The 18,987-nt window shown below is 38.0% G+C and overlaps 1 long non-coding RNA gene across 1 annotated transcript in view; it reads left to right on the forward strand.

Moving 5' to 3' along the window:
* LOC121829049 (uncharacterized) overlaps positions 1–18,926 on the forward strand; it is a 32,633-nt gene extending 13,707 nt beyond the window's left edge. Inside the window, exons 2-4 of the long non-coding RNA XR_013050315.1 lie at positions 8,254–8,415; positions 17,418–17,613; positions 18,707–18,926. This is a non-coding gene — a long non-coding RNA (uncharacterized LOC121829049). The remainder of the gene's footprint in view (positions 1–8,253; positions 8,416–17,417; positions 17,614–18,706) is intronic.
* The last annotated feature ends 61 nt before the right edge of the window (positions 18,927–18,987 follow it).

Here is an 18,987-nt window from a genome sequence, read left to right on the forward strand (position 1 = left end):
TCTGTTTGGGAGGCAGCTGTGCGTTGGTGCCGGGTCCTGGGCTCGTTGCATGAGTTGGCTGTTTGAATCCTGGGACTTATGCAGGGACGCTTGGCTCGGTCTGGGAGGGGGGGACTGGACTTGCCTGGACTGAGTCTACCAGGTTGACCCCGGTCCTCGGGGGAGACCTTGATCTGGAGGAGGTGGGAATGGGGGGTGGGCTGGGGGGAGGGGGAGGGGGGCGAGAGGGGGAAAACAGGGGAATCTGTGGCTATTATGTTGAACCGAATGGTGTTGTAAAATAAATTAAAAAAAAAAAAAAAAGACAAATAGAAGCCACACACACACACACAAAAAAAAGAGCTCCAGTCTTGGCCCCGCCCCAGGGACAGATCATAAGTAGGTGTGACAGTCACCAGAAGTCTCACTAGGGGCAGTACTCCCTGGTCAAAGCTGGAACAACTACCCGCTATAATATATATAATATATATATATATATAATAAAAATATCAAAAATACAATAATTTGTTAAGAAGCTCTGATATGACATGCGACATGAGATAAGGTACATCCAAAGAGGTCACTGAGTTTGTTTCCTGCTGGCCATCTACTGCTGGACATGTGGCCTACTCTTAAGAGTAGTTTCTTTCCACAGTAGACTCCTTTGGAGAAAACTAAATTTTCATTTGCAAATGCTCATCAATTGGAGATCATTTATGGGTTGGGGTAAGAGCATGTGTCTACTTCTTTCAGCTAGTTATAAGATCCCATCTGGCGCAGACCCGCGCAGGCCCTGTGCCTGCTGCCTCAGTCCCTATGAGTTCATTCATAAGTGTTTTTATCCTGTTGTGTTTAAAGAGCCTTGTTTCCTTGGTGTTCTCCATTCCCTCTGGATCTTCCACTCTTTCTGCCTCTTTTGCAGGGTTTTCTGTGCCTTGAGCAGGGATTTGATTAAGACATCCCATTTAGGTCTAAGTGTTCCAAGTCTCTCACCCTTTACATATTGTTTAGGTGTTGGTCTCCGTATTTGTTCCTATCTGCTGTAGAAGAAAGCTTTTTGATGTTGGCTGAGAAAGGCACTGATCCATGAGTATATAGCAGAGTGTCATTATGAATCATTTATTAATATGTTGTTGTAGTAGAATAGTAGCATTTGGTTTTACCCTAGGTCCATTGGTCACCCTAGCAGTGGAAGATATGGTTCCATCTTGGAGAGTGGACCTTAAGCCCAACCAGGTATTAATGGTTTACTCCCACAAGCTTTGTACCCCCATTTCCATAGCATATTTTGCAGACCAGACACCATTGTAGTTCAAAGGGTTTGTAGTTCAGTTGGTGGTACTATATCTTCCTTGGTAATGTTCAGAGTACCTTCTTGCACCAAAGACACTAGTATATAGGGGTGAAGGCTCTAGATAGGCACTGGTTTGGCCTCTTCCTGTTTAATGAGTTGTAAAGGTATTGCCTTCAACAACAGGGCCTTGACATCAGCTTGTAGAGAGCTACCTGTAGTCTTGGGTTGTTTGAGGGGTTCCCATGGGGCTCCTTTGGCCAAAAACTCAATTAGATGATCACACTCCCAGTACAAGAAACTTCATTTGGCATCAAGAGATGTCCAGCTGGGAGCCTCTGTCTCTCCCATTATTTGGTGATTTCACTTAGATCACCTTTGTATATGTATATATTTTAAGATGCTGCAAATGTTTTGTTTCCTTAGCTCTCCTCAAATGGCTCTCCACTTTAGTTGTCTCTTCCCTATTCTCTCCCTTGTTCCCATCTCCCTTTCCACTTCCTGACTTGATCTTCCCTTTCCAATCCCACTGACCCATGCACTTCTCTTCCTAGAGAGACCTATACCCCTCCCTGCCCCTAGTCCCTTACATTATACATGGTCTTTTTAGATCTACAGACTAGAGCTTGGTAATCATTAAATTAAGAGTCAATATCCACATATAAATGAACACATACCATCTCTATCTTTCTGGGTCCAGGCAACCTCAATTAGGATGATTTTTTTCTAGTTCTATTGGTTAACTGAAACTTTCATAATTTATTTTTCTTAAATGGAGGAGCAATATTCCATTGTTTCCAAATTCTGGCTACTATGAGTAGAGCATCAGTGAACATGGTTGAGGAAGTATCTCTGAGGTAAGATGAAGCATCCCTTGGTTACATCCCCAAGAGTGGTATAGTTGGATCTTGAGGTAGTTCATCTTCCTGAGGGAACACAACACTGATTTTCATAGTGTCTGTATGAGTTTGCAATCCCAGAAACAGTGGGTGAGTATTCCACTTGTTCCACATCCTCACAAACAGGAGCTGTCATTTGTTTTTTTGATCTTAGTCATTCTGATGGGTATAAGATGAAATCTCAAAGTAGTTTTTAATTGCACTTCCATGTCTAAGGACATTAAGCATTTCTTTAAGTGTTTCTCAGCTATTTGCATTTCCTCTTTGAGAATTCTCTATTTAGATCTGTACCCCATTTTTAATTGAAGCATTTGTTCATGATATCTAGTTTTTTGAGTTGTTTATATATTTTTGAATATTAGCCTCTATCAGATGTGGAGTTGGTTAAAAAAAAAAAAACTTTTTTCTATTCTATAGAGTATGGCTTTGTCCAAACAAAGGTGTTACTGCCATGCAGATTTTCAGTTTCATGAAGTCCCACTTATTAATTGTTGATCTTAGTACCTGTGCTAATGGTATACTATTCGGAATGTCTTTTCCTGTGCCAGTGAATTAAAGGCTGTCTCCCACTTTCTCTTTGATCAAGTTCAGTGTATCCAATTTTATGCTGAGGTCTTTGATCTAAATGGAGTTAAGTTTTGTTTAGGGTGATAAGTCTAGATCTATTGCATTTTTTTTCCACACTGCTATCAAGTTTGATTGTACCATTTGGTGAATATGCTGTCTTTTTTTTTTCAGTGTGTACTTTGTCTTCTTTATTGAAAATCCAGTGTCTCTAAGTGTGGATTTATGTCTGAGTATTCAATGAAATTTCATTGATCAATGTGCCTGTTTTGTGTCACTATCATGCTGTTTGGATTACTATAGCCCTGTAATACAATTGGAGGTCCAGGATGGTCATCTCTCTAGTGGTTCTTTTATTATTTGGGATTGTTTCAGCTATCCTATTCTTTGTTGGTTTGTTTGGTTTCCATATGAAGCTGAAAATATCATTTCAAATCTGTGAAGAATTATGTTAGAATTTTGATGGAGATTATACTGAATCTGTAGATTGCTTTTGGTAAGATGGCCATTTTTACTATGCTAATCCTACAGATCAATGATCATGGGAGATCTTTCCATATTCTGATATCTTCTTTAATTTATTTCTCCACTGTCCTAAAGTTTCTATCATGAAAGTCTTTCACTTTCCTAGTGTTACTGCAATATATTTTATATTATTTGAGGCTATTATAAAAGGTGCTGTTTCCCATATTTCTTTCTCAGTCCATTTGTCATTTGTATACAGTAGGGCAACTGGTATTTATGAATTAATTTTGAATACAACTTTACTGAAAGTGTTTATCAGTTGTAGGAGTTTTCCAGTGGAATTTTTAGGATCACTCATTTATACTATGTATAATCTGCTGCAGTAAAGATACTTTGATTTCTTCCTTTCCAATTTCTATCCCCTTGATCTTCTTTATTGCTCTATCTAAGACATAGGTATGGAGAAAGAGGCAAACTTCTCTTGTTCCTGGGTTTTAGTGGAATTGTTTTGAGTTTCTCTCCCTTTATGTTGATATTGGCTATGGGCTCCCTATAAACTGTTTTTGTTATATTTAGATATGTTTTTTATATCCCTAATGTCTCCAGGATTTTTATCATGAAGGGGTGTTGAATCTTGTCAAAGGTCTTTTCTGTATCTAATGAGATTATCATGTGATTTTTGTCTTTGAGTTTGTTTATATGGTGGATTACATTTATCAATTTACATATTGATATAATTACAAAATTACATACCATCTCTACATCTCTGGGATGATGCCTATTTGATTATAATGAATGATCTTTTTGATATTTTATTGGATTTAGGTTGCAAGTATTTTTTTAAGAAAATTTGCATTTATGTTCATAAAGGAAATTGGTCTGTATTTCTCATTTTGGGGGGGCTTTATGTAGCTTTGGTATCAGGATATCTGTGGCCTTGTAAAACAAATTGGACAATGTTCTGTCTGTTTCCATTTGGGGGAATAATTTGAGTAGTATTGGCATTAACTTTCCTTTGAAAGTCTGGTAGAATTCTGTGCAAAAACTGTGTGGCCCTGGACTATTTTTTTGGTGGGGAGATTTTAATAACTGCTTCTAATCTTACTAGGGGTATTGTGTCTGTTTAAATGGCTTATGCAATCTTCATTTAGCTTTAGTAGGTGACATGTATTGAGAAAATTATACATTTCTTTCAGACTTTCCAATTTGATGGAGTACAGGCTTCTAAAGTATATCGTTATGGTTCTCTGAACTTTCTCAGTATCTGTGATTATTATTTTCATCTCTATTTTTTTTTAATTTTTGTATTCTCTTTCTGCCTTTTCAGTACTTTGGATAAGGGCTTATCTTATCAATCTTACTAATTTTCACAAAGGACCAACTCTTTTTTTCAATGATTCTTTGTATTTTGTGGTTGTGTCTTTATTTTCTTTATTTTGTCCCTAAGTTTGATTATTTCTTGCCATCTACTCCTTTTGTCATGATTTCTTCATTTTAGTCTAGAGCTTTCAGGTGGGCAGTAAAGTTACTATGATTATATCTCTCCAAATATTTTATGTAGACACTTAGTGTTATGAAGTTGACTTGTAAAACTGCCTTGGTTATATGCCCTAAGTTTGAGCATGATCTGTATTTATTTTCTCCCCATTTTAGAAAAACTTGAATTTCTTTCTTGACTCGTTTTTCATCCAGTAGTGACTTTTTCAGCTTCCATGTGTTTGTAAATGTTCTGTTGTTATTGATATCCAGCTATAGTGCTTGGTGGGCAGATAGGATGCAAGGTGTTGTGTCAATTTTCTTATATTTCTTCAGACTTGCTTTATACCCAAGTATGTGGTCAGTTTTGAAGAAAGTTGAATGAGTTGCTAAGAAGAAGGTATATTCTTTTGTATTTGGGTGAAATGTTCTGTAAAAATCTGTTAGATCCGCTGGCTCTGTAATGTTAGTTATCTCCAGCATTTCTCTGTTTAGTTTTTGTCTGGATGACCTGTCTGTTGATGAAAGTGGAATATTGAAGTCTTCTACTCTCAGTGTGTGAAGATCAATATATGATTTAAGCTATAGTAGTGTTTCTTTTATGAATGTGGATGCCTTTGTGTTTGGGGCATAGATGTTAAGAATTACAATGTTCTTTTGGTGGATATGCCCTTTGATGAGTATGAAGAGTGCTTCCCTTATCTCTTCTGATTGGTTTTGGTTTGGTCTATTTTGTCAAATATTAAAATTGCTATACCAGCTTGCTTCTTAGGTCCATTTTCTTACAATATCTTTTTCCATCCTTTACCCAGAGGTAATGTCTATCCTTGATGTAAACGTATGCTTCTTGGGTGCGTCAAATTAATGGATCCTGTTTTAGCACCCATTTGGTTAGTCTGTTTGTCTTTTCATTATGAAATTGTGACCATTGAGAGTTACTAATGAGAAGTGTTAGTTTATTCATGCTATTTGTGTGTGTGTGTGTGTGTGTGTGATTCCCATCTTTTGATTTTCTTTTCTGTAATTTTTTTTTTTATTTCTTATGTTTTCTTGAGTAGGGTTAACCTCTTTAGGTTGGAGCTTCCCTTCTAGTGACTTCTGTAGGGCTGTACTTGTAGATAGATATTGTCTGCTTCCTCATAAAAAGAACAGATTTACCTGTGAAGGAGATTTATTTTACTCTGTTTGAAAACCATGTCCTTTTTTTTTTAACCATGATCTATTTATTCCTGATCATGTTCTGTAATGAAAAGGAACACCAAGATACTTGGAAATGTTTTGTCTGTGTAAATGTAAAGCTTGTTTCTGAGCAGTTATTCCAATGGGCCAGTGCTGATATTTCAAAGTTAGGTGATGAATAACTATGAGTTCCGTGCTACCACTTCAGTACTTTTACTCAAAAAGTAATATGGAAGAGTCCTTGAATGTGTCCAGAACTGCACCAGAAAAATTCAATATTTGTGTAAAATTTCATAGGATCAGCTGTTTAAACAACAGCCTGATTAAATATCAATACATGTTTTGCAAGCATTGTAAATTTTACCCCATTGTTATCTGATAATGCAATTTTCACTCAGTAAACAGGTTTTTCTGAAAACAACCAAATTATAGTATACTGTGTCCTTGTCCCAGAATGTAAGAGTGTTCCATCAAAACATAACAGGGAAAATAGCAAGCCCTCGGCTTGCCTTCTCTTATATAGTCCAAAGACTACAAAGGTCACCTGTTTGATTTTAAACTCTTTTCAGTCCAGGCATGCAAGAGAATTTATGCCTTTGCTTCATCTTGTGAAGGGAACAAATATACTTCCATGTGACAAAATACAAATTCTGAAGAAAACAAAAAGATAGTTGGGAGTTTTGCTTCTTATTGAAATGTTCCTTTTCTTTATTATGCTTTCTCCTGATTTACTTAAAAGGTTATTTTGTGTAAGTGACATATTTTCCTTTGGCCATTTGACTTCAATTACCTCCTCATAGTTACTTAGAAAATACGTGACTAATTATGGTCATTTGAGACTTAGTACACTGTGGATATCTATTAATTTGAAAATCTGAGATGGATGATAAAGCCTCCCCAATAAGAACAGTGTCCTGTCTCCTTTCTAACCACCCTATGAAGGGGTGTGGAAGGGCAAGTCTGATAACCCAGCAGTAGTCATTGCTCTAGTGACACACACAGCATCATTAGCAAAAACTACTAGCCCAAGTAGGTGAAATAACTAGCAAAACCAGCAAATTACCAAAGAAATATTATGGATTTTCTGAGATAAACCATCTCTAAATGTATTAGTACTATAAACTGTGAGATGTTGTAGGGAGGCAGGGAAGGCCTGAGTAAATGTGTTGTTGATGCGGGCACAGTCATGTCAAGCACCCCAGTGCCTCAGCCTCATGGGAGAGGAGGCTTCCCTGGGTGAGACATAGAGGGATGAGTGTAAATATTTACAGTGTGAGTAGAAAATGTCTATCATAGCTCTCCCTACCTCTGCCAGGTGTTTAGAGCCTGAAGTCTGCTCCCCTGCCCTTACCAAGAGGGTTTAAGCCACTATTGAGATTTTTACTGCCTGTATGCAATGACCCCTCCTGCCTACATACAATAAACAGGCTGAGCACCCAGGTGCTGCAGCTTCTCCCTCAGAGAGCTCAGTCCTGATTCCAGCATATCCGTATCCATATGTCTATCTCTGTCCTTTCTTCATTCCTTTGTCTCCCCACTTAGACCAAGCTCTGGAGCCACGCAAGGTCGTGGCACAATGTTATTGATTCAGCTTCGAAATTGACAAATTGATAAACAAATGGAGAAATACAACTCTGTAAAGTCTCTGATTAGGGGTTCAGGATTAATTTTCCTCATTATTCATACTAAATTGAAAATCTACGCCTGGCAGTAGTGTCGCAAGCCTTTAATCCCAGCACTTGGGAGGCAGAGGCAGGAGGATCTCTGTGAGTTCGAGGCCAGCCTGGGCTACAGAGTGAGTTACAGGAAAGGCTCCAGAGCTACACAGAGAAACTCTGTCTTGAAAAACAAACAAACAAAAAAACCAAACAAACAAAAAAAACAAACAAAAAAACCTATATTGTTCTTTCCCAGACAGAAACAAGTTAAATTAATTTCAAAATCAAATTACCACTTGTCTTATTTTAGCTTTGAAGAACTGCCTTTATTTTTATAAATAAAAACTTTTTCACCTATTAGGTTGTTTTCCAACTGCTGCCACACCTGTGATCTTCACCCAATATAGAAGTAGAAAATGCAGTGATAAAGCATAAAAATTTCATTTCTATACCTTTTACTTTTGACCTGAGTATAAGAAACACAACTGTATATATTTCAACGTCACATAAAAATATTTCATAAGAACACATTTAAAAATTTGGTTTAATTTTTTGTACCATTCTGTTGTACTTTTTTGCAACAAAGAAAAAAGAAAACAAAAAATAGTAAATGAAAAAAACATGTGCTCACCCGACTGCCAAGAACTCTCCTTATGGATCTGTGCAGTGCTTCTAATTTCTAATGGTTGCTTTTATAGCTTTTGGAGTGTTGCCATTGAATTTTCCCTTAATTTATTGTCAGATGGTTTCCAGTGGATTCATCTCAGTGGTTTGCTGAACTCCCTCCAGCAACCTGCTCTGAAGTCACCTGAGCTGAAGCCAGCAGAGGACTCTTGACCTATGTCCAAGGGCTGTTGAGCTCAGCTCAGGGAATTGTCCATCCTGACTGCCAGAGACCATCCAGGTAAGGCCTTCCACTTCCAAAGAGTTCCTGGCCCTCTCCCAACATATTGGCAACCTGACTACTGGATGCCCCAGTGAACTGGCAGAGGAGAATTAGTTAGTTGCTGCCAATGGCAATGTGGCTCAAACTACTCAAAAGTGACACCCTCTTTCACAGTGGTACAGGGAGAGTAATGTAGTCATGGTTGTTTAAAAAAAAAAAAAAAAAAAAAAAAAAAAAGGCCCAATGTCCAACAGGGAGAAAGCAACTACTCACCACAACCCCTGATCTTACCACCCAGCAGCTTGACAAATTAGAGCTGAGTTAACTGATTTTTAAGTATGTATTTCTCCATCTATCCAGTTTTTCCTCTGCCAAAATGTGTCTTCAATTCCAACCCATCATCTATCAGTCAGTGTGTTTTTATTATTTTAGAGGTTTCTGTCTCTTTTGGCTCGCACAGACAAATAACGCAAATTACAGTCTTATTAGTAGCTCATCTACATTTCTAAAGACCTACATAAGAATAGACTCCCCACAACTTCAGTTTATGAATGTTTGTTTGGCAAGCTTTTAATAAATAGAAGTCAAGTATGTTATGAAACTCCTTGTGTGAAATGACACAATTCTCTAAAATTATTAAAAGTAAGTTCCCTGTGCAGACCCCAGGATCATTTGATTAAAGAAAATACTAATAGAGAAGTCACACACCGGAATCCTCTCTTTGTGTATTTTCATGAACAAGAGATAAGATATGATTCCCCAGTTCTTTGTCCTCTAGATTGTTCTATGAATTTACTTGAGAGTTAGGAGTTAATATTTTGTGGAACTTAGAAGGAATCTTACATCCTATTAATATTACCTGTAATTAGAGATTTGATTTTGAAGGTAGTACATAGTTTCCTATTTTCAGTCCATCAGTTGTCTCAATAGAATGTATAACTGAAATTATAAAAACTCATTGTTTTTATATTTTTACATAATTTCTGACTTATAGGAAAGGTATGAGAACATTATATAATTTAAATATATGTTGACATATATTTAAAAATTCTATTTCTACCTCTATTAATGTATTCACATCATTTCTTTTTGAAATCTGAAAATAAATTATGAGTGCTAAAGCGAAGGCAAAATTGGACAAAAGAGAAGTTGAATTATAAAGGATTTTGTCTCAATTAATAGAAAGGTCTTGCCTTTAACCAGAGCTCCTGGACAGTACCCTGTATTCTTTGAAATTTCTCAAAAAGAAGTGATGTTTTTTTCTAGGGTACCCTAAAACACTGGTAATTTATGCAGCAATGTCATTGACTCAAGGTGGGGACTGACCACCTAGAAAGGCCAACCATGTGATTACTGGCTTAAGAAAGATAGAGCTGTGGATTGACTTTAACCATATGGGCAATGGTACGTGCCTTCTTGATGAACCTCAAGGAAAACTGGAAGATATTCCCAAAGTGTCCTTGGTTCACATTACTATTTCAACACTTGGATGTAAGAGAGGAGACTGTGACCTTCCTCGATCTGATGACAGATGTAATTTTAGAACTGTTTAAGACTTCATTTTTGTGCTTTGGATCTAATTTGTGACATTTCTTTGTAGTAAAAGGCACATATAAAACTTTCAATGAATTCTTTGAGATTTTCTAGCAAAGTATTTAACTTGATGGTAATCTTAGGAAATCCTGAGTTTGGGGCCAAAGGAAAACATCCTATCCGTCCTCTAAACATTTTCTGGAGAGAGCCGCAAACAGATTAGCTAGAAGAAAGAACAAAATTATTACATGCACAAGACAAGTGTATGAAGTAATCACCTGTGATACCAACATGACCAATAAGTCCATATCCCCTCTTCATAGAGCGGGAGGGGAATGGGAAGTGTAGACAATCTTTCAGGAAAAGTAAAGGTTTGTTAAGAATGCAGTGGGCTTGGAGAAACATATGATAACCTGGGACTAAAAAAAAAAAAAAAAAAAAAAAAAAAGTCCCTGTCCATCTACAGCACGTTTTGTATCAGGTGACACTTACATTTCATACAGAAGGCACGGGCCTCAAGTGATGGTACTTCAGAATAGCCATTTTCAACTGGGCTATCTATTTACCCACATATATTATGAGAAACTTACTATATGTTAGCCTATTTATTCAAGGTCTTACAAGGTGCCAGGCCCTGTGCTGGGCACTAGGGTTATGAGGGTCAGTAAGTTTCCACCCAAGCCTTAAAAGAGAGTGTTCTGTGTTGCTTATTTTGTGAAGAGCACATGGGAGAGATGGTGTGCAGTGTTCCAGTACCTTCTCCTCATACAGCTGCAGAGCATGAGCTGTGAATGGCCAATTTTTTTTCTCACAGTTTCAAGAGAAGGAAAAATATAGTTCACCTAGAGGCTCAAGTAGCCTTTGGTCTCTCAATTTGTGCCATATCATGATCCAAGGAAGTCAAAAGAGTACACAGTATTCATAATACACTGATGAGGACAGTTGTGCTAAGTGCGTTGTATTTTTTTTTAAGCCAGTCACAACCTTGTAAGGTAAGCAAAACTGTTATTCTCATTCTCAACTGAGGAAAACAGACAGAACTGGAGAGGTTTAACAACTTACCAGAGTTCAAATTATCAGTGGTAGAGAGGGATTGAAAACCCAGAAGTCTGAGGTCAGAGCTTAATTCTCAGCCAGTAAGGTATAATAAGAAGAGCGAGACCTGTGATCTTACCTCACCAGGATCTTAAAATATGAAATACAAAAATATTCAAAGTGCATTTGTGAGACATCACAAAAGCAAGTAAAATACATAGCCAGCTAATTAAGGGCGTCCTCTGGACCAGGGAGGAAGCTTTATTGATTGCCTGGCAGGATCCTCAAGGTTCACACTTATCCTCTTGACTCCCCATACTCCTGCAGGCCATTGCGCAGTCAGGGAGGACTCTGCTCTCCCCTCCCAAGGTTTAGGAGTACCTTCTACGTAGTTTGTACCACAGACTCACTCAGGAGCCTCCCTTTTAAACCAAAATCTATATCTGCTGGGTTAAAACACTTTGAAGGCAGGCATTGTTCATGTTCTTATCCCTACAGCTTAGGGGAGTGGAACTGATTTGCAAAATGAATAAATTAATATACATTCCGTACATTTTTTTTCTAAGAGAGCACTATCCACAAGTCCTTTGCCTTGTCACTGTTATATAGTGAGGGTCCAGGCAATGAACAGCAGCCCCTGTGTGGAGGCCCACAGAGGCTATCTAGTGAGACCTTACTCAGGGTCAGAGAATCTGAGCTTGCTGCATAAGGAGATGATTTGACCACAGGCATGCTTACCAGGTATTTGGAAGGGTCTATACCTGGCTGTATGGTGTGCTTTGATCTTGCAAGTGGGAGGTCTTTTGTCTTTCCCCTTGGCATATTACAAAAAGCCCTTTTGAGTAAATTAAGGGTCTATTGAGTATTGACTAAGGCCCTCCTGACGCTATCCTGTGTCTCTGTCTTTCTCCTAGTCACCTAGGCCTATCTTTGTGATATTTTCTCATTTCTCTCTCTTCTACCTAAGAACCCTTTGAAAGGTGGGAGCAGGTCAGAGCTGGACTCCCACAGTCCCCCACACTCCTGGTCTCTTTGCTTCTTCATTTCAGCATCTTCACCTGCACTGAAACCAGCAGGAAGCAACAAGTGAGATGGAAGAACAGTCTATGTCATAGCAGAAAGAAATAAAATAATCAAATGCCCTATTGTACAAAAGAATGTAGGGCTGGGGTCGGAGGGCAGGGAGACTAACAAACAAGCAAGTTCCAGGGAATAGAAAGCTATGTTTGAGCCAGACCTGGTGGCACATGCCTTTAATCCCAGCACTCAGGAGGTAGAGGCAAAGCGTCTCTGGGTTTGAGGCCAGCCTTGACTATGGAGTGAGTTCCAGGACAGCCAAGGCTACACAGAAAAACCTTGTCTTGAAAAACAAAGAAACAAAAACAACAAAAATAAAAAAGCTGAGTTTGAGCTCCCATGCCATAAGATAAAACATTCCCATAAACATGTCTTTGATCACAGTTGGATTTGAAATTTGAAGATTGCCTGATTGTCCCAGCATAAGCTGGTCTGAATGATGCAAACACACAAAGGAAAACCTTGCCTGCCTCTCAACAGTACTTCTATTCCTAGCAAGAGTAAATGAAATCAGTACCAGTGCAGGGTTTGCAAATGTGTAAAAATGCAAAAGTAAACATCACTAGTTTAAGCTTTACTTTGCCAGTGGTGACTGGGTTGGAATCCATCTTTCTATACTGGATTAACCTGAGGCCTATCATGGTCTGCCTGGAGACTAACGCTTCCCCACAGGACACATAGGCCCTGGAGTGGCCTGAAAGCTTTGCCACCAAATCCAGCATCTCAGGGCACAATATTTTGCACACGCAGCTTGATCTCACAAGCTTCCTTTGAGCATCTGTGTGCCAATTCGAGGGTGAAGAGGTGGATAATTGGGTGGTAGAATTGGCTCTTCTGTGACACAGCATTAAAAAGAAATTCTTTCACTGTGAGCTAGGGAGGAAAAAGAAAACCAACCAAACAAAACCTTGTATGTACAGCAAATGAAGCTAACAAAAAAACTGAAGAACAGTGGAGCTTTGTGTGGATAGGATAGCATCACTGACCAGAAAACTCATGGGTAATGTTTCTGCTGTGATGTTGCTATCAATTTGTGGTGTAAAATGTAAGCTAGGGCTGGAAGCACTGCTCAGTAATAGAGCCCTGCCTAGCTGCGAGAAAGCTTAGGCTTCATCCCCAGTAGAAAGATAAGAGGGAGGGAAGGGATGAAGGGAGGGAGGGATGGAGGGATGAAGGGATGGAGGGACAGAGAGAGAAGGGTGCAAACCAAATAAGGCCTTTCCTTCCCAAGATGCTTTTGGTGATAGTGTTTATCACAGTAATGGTAACATAACCAAGATACTGAGTAAGAAGAGACTATGGTAGAAAGGATTATTTAAAATTTCTTAGATCTTACCTTTAATATGGAATAAGAGGAAACTAATGATTGGGCGTGCAGGTGTAGGCATAAACGGTAAGAGCAGGCTGTTATTCTATCCTGTACTTACATTAAGAAATGACTTCCGCACAATCTTTTGTTTCAGTATTTCACAGTATTTTTTTTATATTTTTTCACTGAATTTTTAAACGAAAGCAAAGCATTTCTAGATTACGAACCTTTGCAATTGCCGTATGTACTGCCTAGATGTCCAGATAACCTTGTAAACTCCTATGTAGTTCATTTAAGCTACATCACTAATAATCTTACTGCTCCTTAAACCAGACAATAGGAAGAGAAATCTGCCTAATGGAGAGTCATTTATTTCCGAAAGATAGATACTCAAACCAAACACTACTTTTTAAATAATATTTACAAAAATTACAAATCATATCAAACACTAATTTTTAAATTTTCATGGTGGGCCAGGCATCGATGTACTAGATACCATGGTATATCTGAGAAAGAATATATATACCATTTCGCAAGGTCTATCTTAGTAATTATATTGACTTATTAACAAAATTTCTTTTTTCTTTTTTTACTTAATAAATCTGGCTAATTAAAATAAAAATAAATTGCAAAATTTGTTAAATGAGATCTTGGCTGGTGCTGGAGACTCCCAGTAACTCAGTACTATTTTTACTCCTGAAGAAAGGGACACACATTTTAACACAGCCATTTTAGAATGCTCTCCAAATTCATCCCAAAATTTAATTGCTGTACCTATTCAAACAATGAGTTATTTCTTCTCGGAACTTAATGCTGAACTTTGGATTCACATTTTTGGCATTGACCTCTTAGGTGGCATCACGGTGGATCTATAAACTGTGGAATGCTAAAACAACATCAGAAATATGTGTTGGTCTTCTATCCCCGCCTTAACAAATCAGCAGAAATAGAGCGGCTTAACATGGATGGTATGCTTTTGTTCCCTTACAGCTCTGTAAGTCAGAGTCTGACATGGATCACCCAGGGATGAGAAAAAGGTGACGTCAGGGCTGCCTTCCTTTCTGAGGTTCTGGGGAGAATCTGATTCTGCAGTCATGTTTCTAGAATGCCCACCCTCTTGACTTCTGGAACCTTCCCTCCATCTGAAAATCACCAATGTCCCATCTCTCTTGATGCATCCTCAGGGCATATCCCTTTCTGATCACAGCAAGGAAGTGCTTTCACTTGTAAGAGTGCGTTCAATTCAACTGGGCCTGCCATAATTCGCTATGAATTAATAGTGAATAATTCATCCCACCTTGACCCCCACACCTTCATCACATCTGCAATGCCTCTTTGCGATGCCCTTGGTCCCGGGTACCAGGATAAAGGCACACTTACCTCCAGAAGATCCTTATTTGTCTTACCACCATCTGACTTTTTTGTGATGGAATTATGAATTCTACCCCATAAATACTCCTACATATACTTTAATTCATTTTTACCCACTCATTCATTTCTTCATTCTAGCTGTAGAACATTTACAAAGTACCTGTTCCAGTCGACTGGGAAGACAGCTTATTTCATTTCCTCTAGTGCATTGCTCTTAGGACTAAATGGCAGTTTAGCCTGTTTGACTTACTTTCTGCTCTTAAGGATCATAATTTCTTTTAGATTGTGGAATGTTCCCAGCTGAATGCAAGAGGAACCAAGTGTGACAATCAGCACACCATGACTGATCCTCAGTACCTGCATTAACTTTCCTGGTAGAAATGCATTTGCTTGTATCTTTAAACAATATATATATACATTCAGAAATTTAATTCTGTTCCAATATTTTAAATTTCTACAGTAATATGAAATTATAAGAAAAAGAGCAAAGTGAATTAATTGGAGTTTGAGGCCATGTAATAAGAAAATCCATATGATTTGCCAGTTTTTGAGGCCAAAATGGAGAATTATAGAGAAATTTCCCTGCAGAACTCTTGAAGCTGCCAAAGCAGACAGCCAAAATGAAGTTTATAGTCACTCATATTTTTCAACAATGTGTCTCTCATTGCCAATTCAGATATGCTTTCCCTGTGACCTTGAGAAAGGCACCTCATCGCTTATCAGTTTCACATCTAACAAAATTAGGTTAATTTCTTTTACAATAAATTGTCACCCGAATCTGTGATACACGGTTTCTATGAGTGATTGAATATACTGGATTTTCTATCATAAACCAGTAAACTGAAATAATACAGGGCTGGAGGCTATGTGCGGGACATGGATTGATAGACAAATGCCAGGAAGGATCCCTGTAGACACCCATTCCCATTCAGATTTATTCTAGCAATAGCCTCTGCTTTGCTGTCCTGTGGAAGAGCATTCCTCCCCCATGATCTGTTTCTCATGCAGATAATTCTGGATGCACTATGCACATGTAAGAGCATGTGTGTGGTTGCCTATTAATTTTTGAAGCTCATCTTTCGACAATAAAGAAGATTTTAAAAATGAAATTCTACCCTGAAATTAAACAAGAAAGTAGTTAATTGTCCAATTTGGGTTCTAGTTCTCTTTCTTGATTAGTTTGAAATCTCTAGTTAAAATTTTGCCAAAGCAAATAATTTCCTTTTAATAAAGAATACATTTTTCTAATTACCAGGAAATTGGACTGTAAGAGCTGTTTGGATCCGTATTTGAAGATTGTTTTTGGAAACTAAAATTTTAAAAGAATCAACCCATGGGTTTTGATGTCAGACTTACTTTTGTCTCAAAGCTTCATTATGCCAATACCACACTATAGCTGTAATATTTTTAACTCTTTAGTCTTTAGTTTGCTCATTGAAAACTGAGTTCTACCATATAGAGATGTGAAAAGCAAATAAATTAACAGACAGAAAAAGCTTAGATTTTACCTGAAACACAGAACAAGTTGAACCACAGGTATTGCTTAATCATTCCAATAAAACAATGACTTCTTTATTTTAAAAAAAATCATCTTTAATGGAATTGGAATAAATGAAAAAAATGCTCTTTACCAAATGTGTACCATCTTGCTATTGATATGATTTGTGGACAAAATTATTGTGAACTTTTCTTTAGATTACTTTCTTATTTTAGCCTCAGAGTATTATTTATAACAAGCATGAAAAAAAGTAAATTTACCTGGATTTCAGAAAGAAAAAAACAATACACAAACATTTTGACTTTTCTTATAGACACAAATACTGATAAACTCCCAGGCTTGACCAAACACTTGAATTTCATAGCCTTGAATGGGTCATATTTTACTGAAGCTCTACCAACACAAAGAAATTTGAGATGGAAAACCAATTTGTTTTATCAATATGGAGTTGATAAAGTGTCTGTGATCTTTGGATATCTATTCTTTAACTTTTCTAAGAAAAAAAAAAAGTTAATGCAATGTATCTCCTCTTGGGAGGAGGGAAACAAACTCTATTCCTTGATAAGAAAAAAGAGAAAGCTGGCAACACCGGTTTTTATGTTGTGCCCTATCCAGCTGACACTGTCCTTTTGGAGAAGCCAATGACTTGTTAGTACCCCTAGCAGCAGTGTGAACAGATGCGTCCCTGACAGGCGATGGATGGTCAGGGTCCATCTGGCCAGTGCAGCTCGGACAGAAATGATGTATACAGCTTCATCAGCGAATGACTGTCATCAATCCTGGGCCATGGATAGCGTAAATGACAGCTATGCTGCAGCTGAGACCCCAGGTGTGAGACTGAGGAGGACTGATTTAAGAATGCTGGGTAATCAGGAATGTATAGGCTCCTGGACTTTAATTTGTATCTTTAACCTCCTATAAATATCCGGCTTGACTGTAGCAGGTATGTGTTTTTTAGTGTCTCATCATGAAATTAGCTTCAGAATGACGGCTGTTCTTTGCTCCCTTTTAACTACTGATGACTTCGGCTCCTAAGCTTCAGGTCTAAATGCACGAGGTGTCCTGGCCATTCTGTGGTGTGCACACAACTTAATTATTATCTCATTGATTTTTCATATATTTCAATTTTCTCTTCTTTAAGTCACAGTGGCTGTCCTATTCAGATCTTTTGGTTTTATTTCCATGATTTCCTTACAGAATCATCTAAAATAAAAAAAAAATGGTTTTGTTTACCTCCTCTCCTCCACAGTGATGCCTCCACTCCTCTCAGGAATGTCTCCCTGCAACAGTCTTAAGGAGGCCTGTCTGTGCAGACCATCCACAAAGGAAACTTCCAGTTAGTACAATACCTCAGAAAGAAAACAATGTCCCACTGCTTATTCACAAACAAAAGGTACCTGATTTTTAAATGGTTTCTCTTTAGTATGCATTAAGGATCATGCATAATTTGCATCTATTAGCATTTTATTATACCACTGGCACTGGGGAAGGAAAATGAAAACAATTATTGTATCCTCAGAGGACATTTCTTTACTTATAACTATTTTACAATAAATCATTTTTGTTTATCAGTTTACTGGATGCAGTAAATGCAGAAACGGGGGACTGAGAGGGTCCTAAAAGCCTAGGAATTCACAGAGTGGATCCACGTGTTTGCACAGAAAGCTCTTCAGGTTCTTCTAACTCATTAGAACGAATTATGTCAATTACCACCAGCAGATCTGGAAACATCTGAATCTGCTGGAGAGGGATCCCCTGCCCCCGGAGCATCCAGTCTCCCACATTCTAGGGAGTTAGTGCAGTCAAGAGAGTTTCTCACAGAGGCTAACCAATGAGAATTCCTTTCTCAAAATTGGAATAAAGTTGCCTCTCAGGCTGGCCAGCAATTAGGGAGAGGGGTTTGGTGAACTCAAGACAGTATAGTCCCTTCCAGTAAAGGCTATTCCGAAAGCATCCCAGACCCAAGAAAGCTCATTTACTGTTACTATGCTTCACGGGAGAATGAGCTAGGAGACAGCGTTACAAACCAATAAGCATCCTTGCATACATTTTAAAAGCATGATGTTTTTGACGTTGTTCCACTGGTCTTGATGACAATATATCCTAGAAAAAGATAAATGAATTCAGCCATTTTCCTTCATATTTCTGGTTTAAAATTTTAAGTATTCCTTAAGTGCGCAATGCAAAAGTCACTCTATCTTAGGAGAAGAACAGAAAGTAAAAATGCATAGTCATGTAAAGTCAGAAGCAGAGAAACTGTTGGCAGAAGACTGCCCTGTTTTAGCAATAAACTTCAGTCATATGATGTGCCAAATAACTTTTGAATTATGGGATAGCATCTGAATAGTATAGTAGCTGCATGAATTAGTATAGAATAATGGGAAGAGAGGAAGGAGGGGCAGGAGAAAGGGGGAGAGACAGATGGGGGCAGGGAGGGGAAAGAAAAATGGAGAAACCTCTCTGAACTTTCAACCTGATTTCTATAGACATTTTACTCAGAGGCCTGGCAGACATCTTGAACATAGGTTCAAGAACTGAATGGTACAGCAGTCATTATTAAGAATAGCACACCAACTGATGCCTGAAGTTGGAAGCCAAAGTGATCAAATTAAAGAAGTCTGCTGTGCCAGTGAAAACGAATCTGAAAATTTCTGTTTCTGGATGTCAAGAATAAAGCTATAAGACTGAAAAGTCTTAAAAATACAATGAGCATTGTATTAATATTTTTCCATAGTTATTTGTTCTTCACACATATTTTTATGACCTT

This window comes from Peromyscus maniculatus, chromosome 4 (assembly GCF_049852395.1).
Source record: "Peromyscus maniculatus bairdii isolate BWxNUB_F1_BW_parent chromosome 4, HU_Pman_BW_mat_3.1, whole genome shotgun sequence".
Lineage (NCBI taxonomy): Eukaryota > Metazoa > Chordata > Mammalia > Rodentia > Cricetidae > Peromyscus > Peromyscus maniculatus.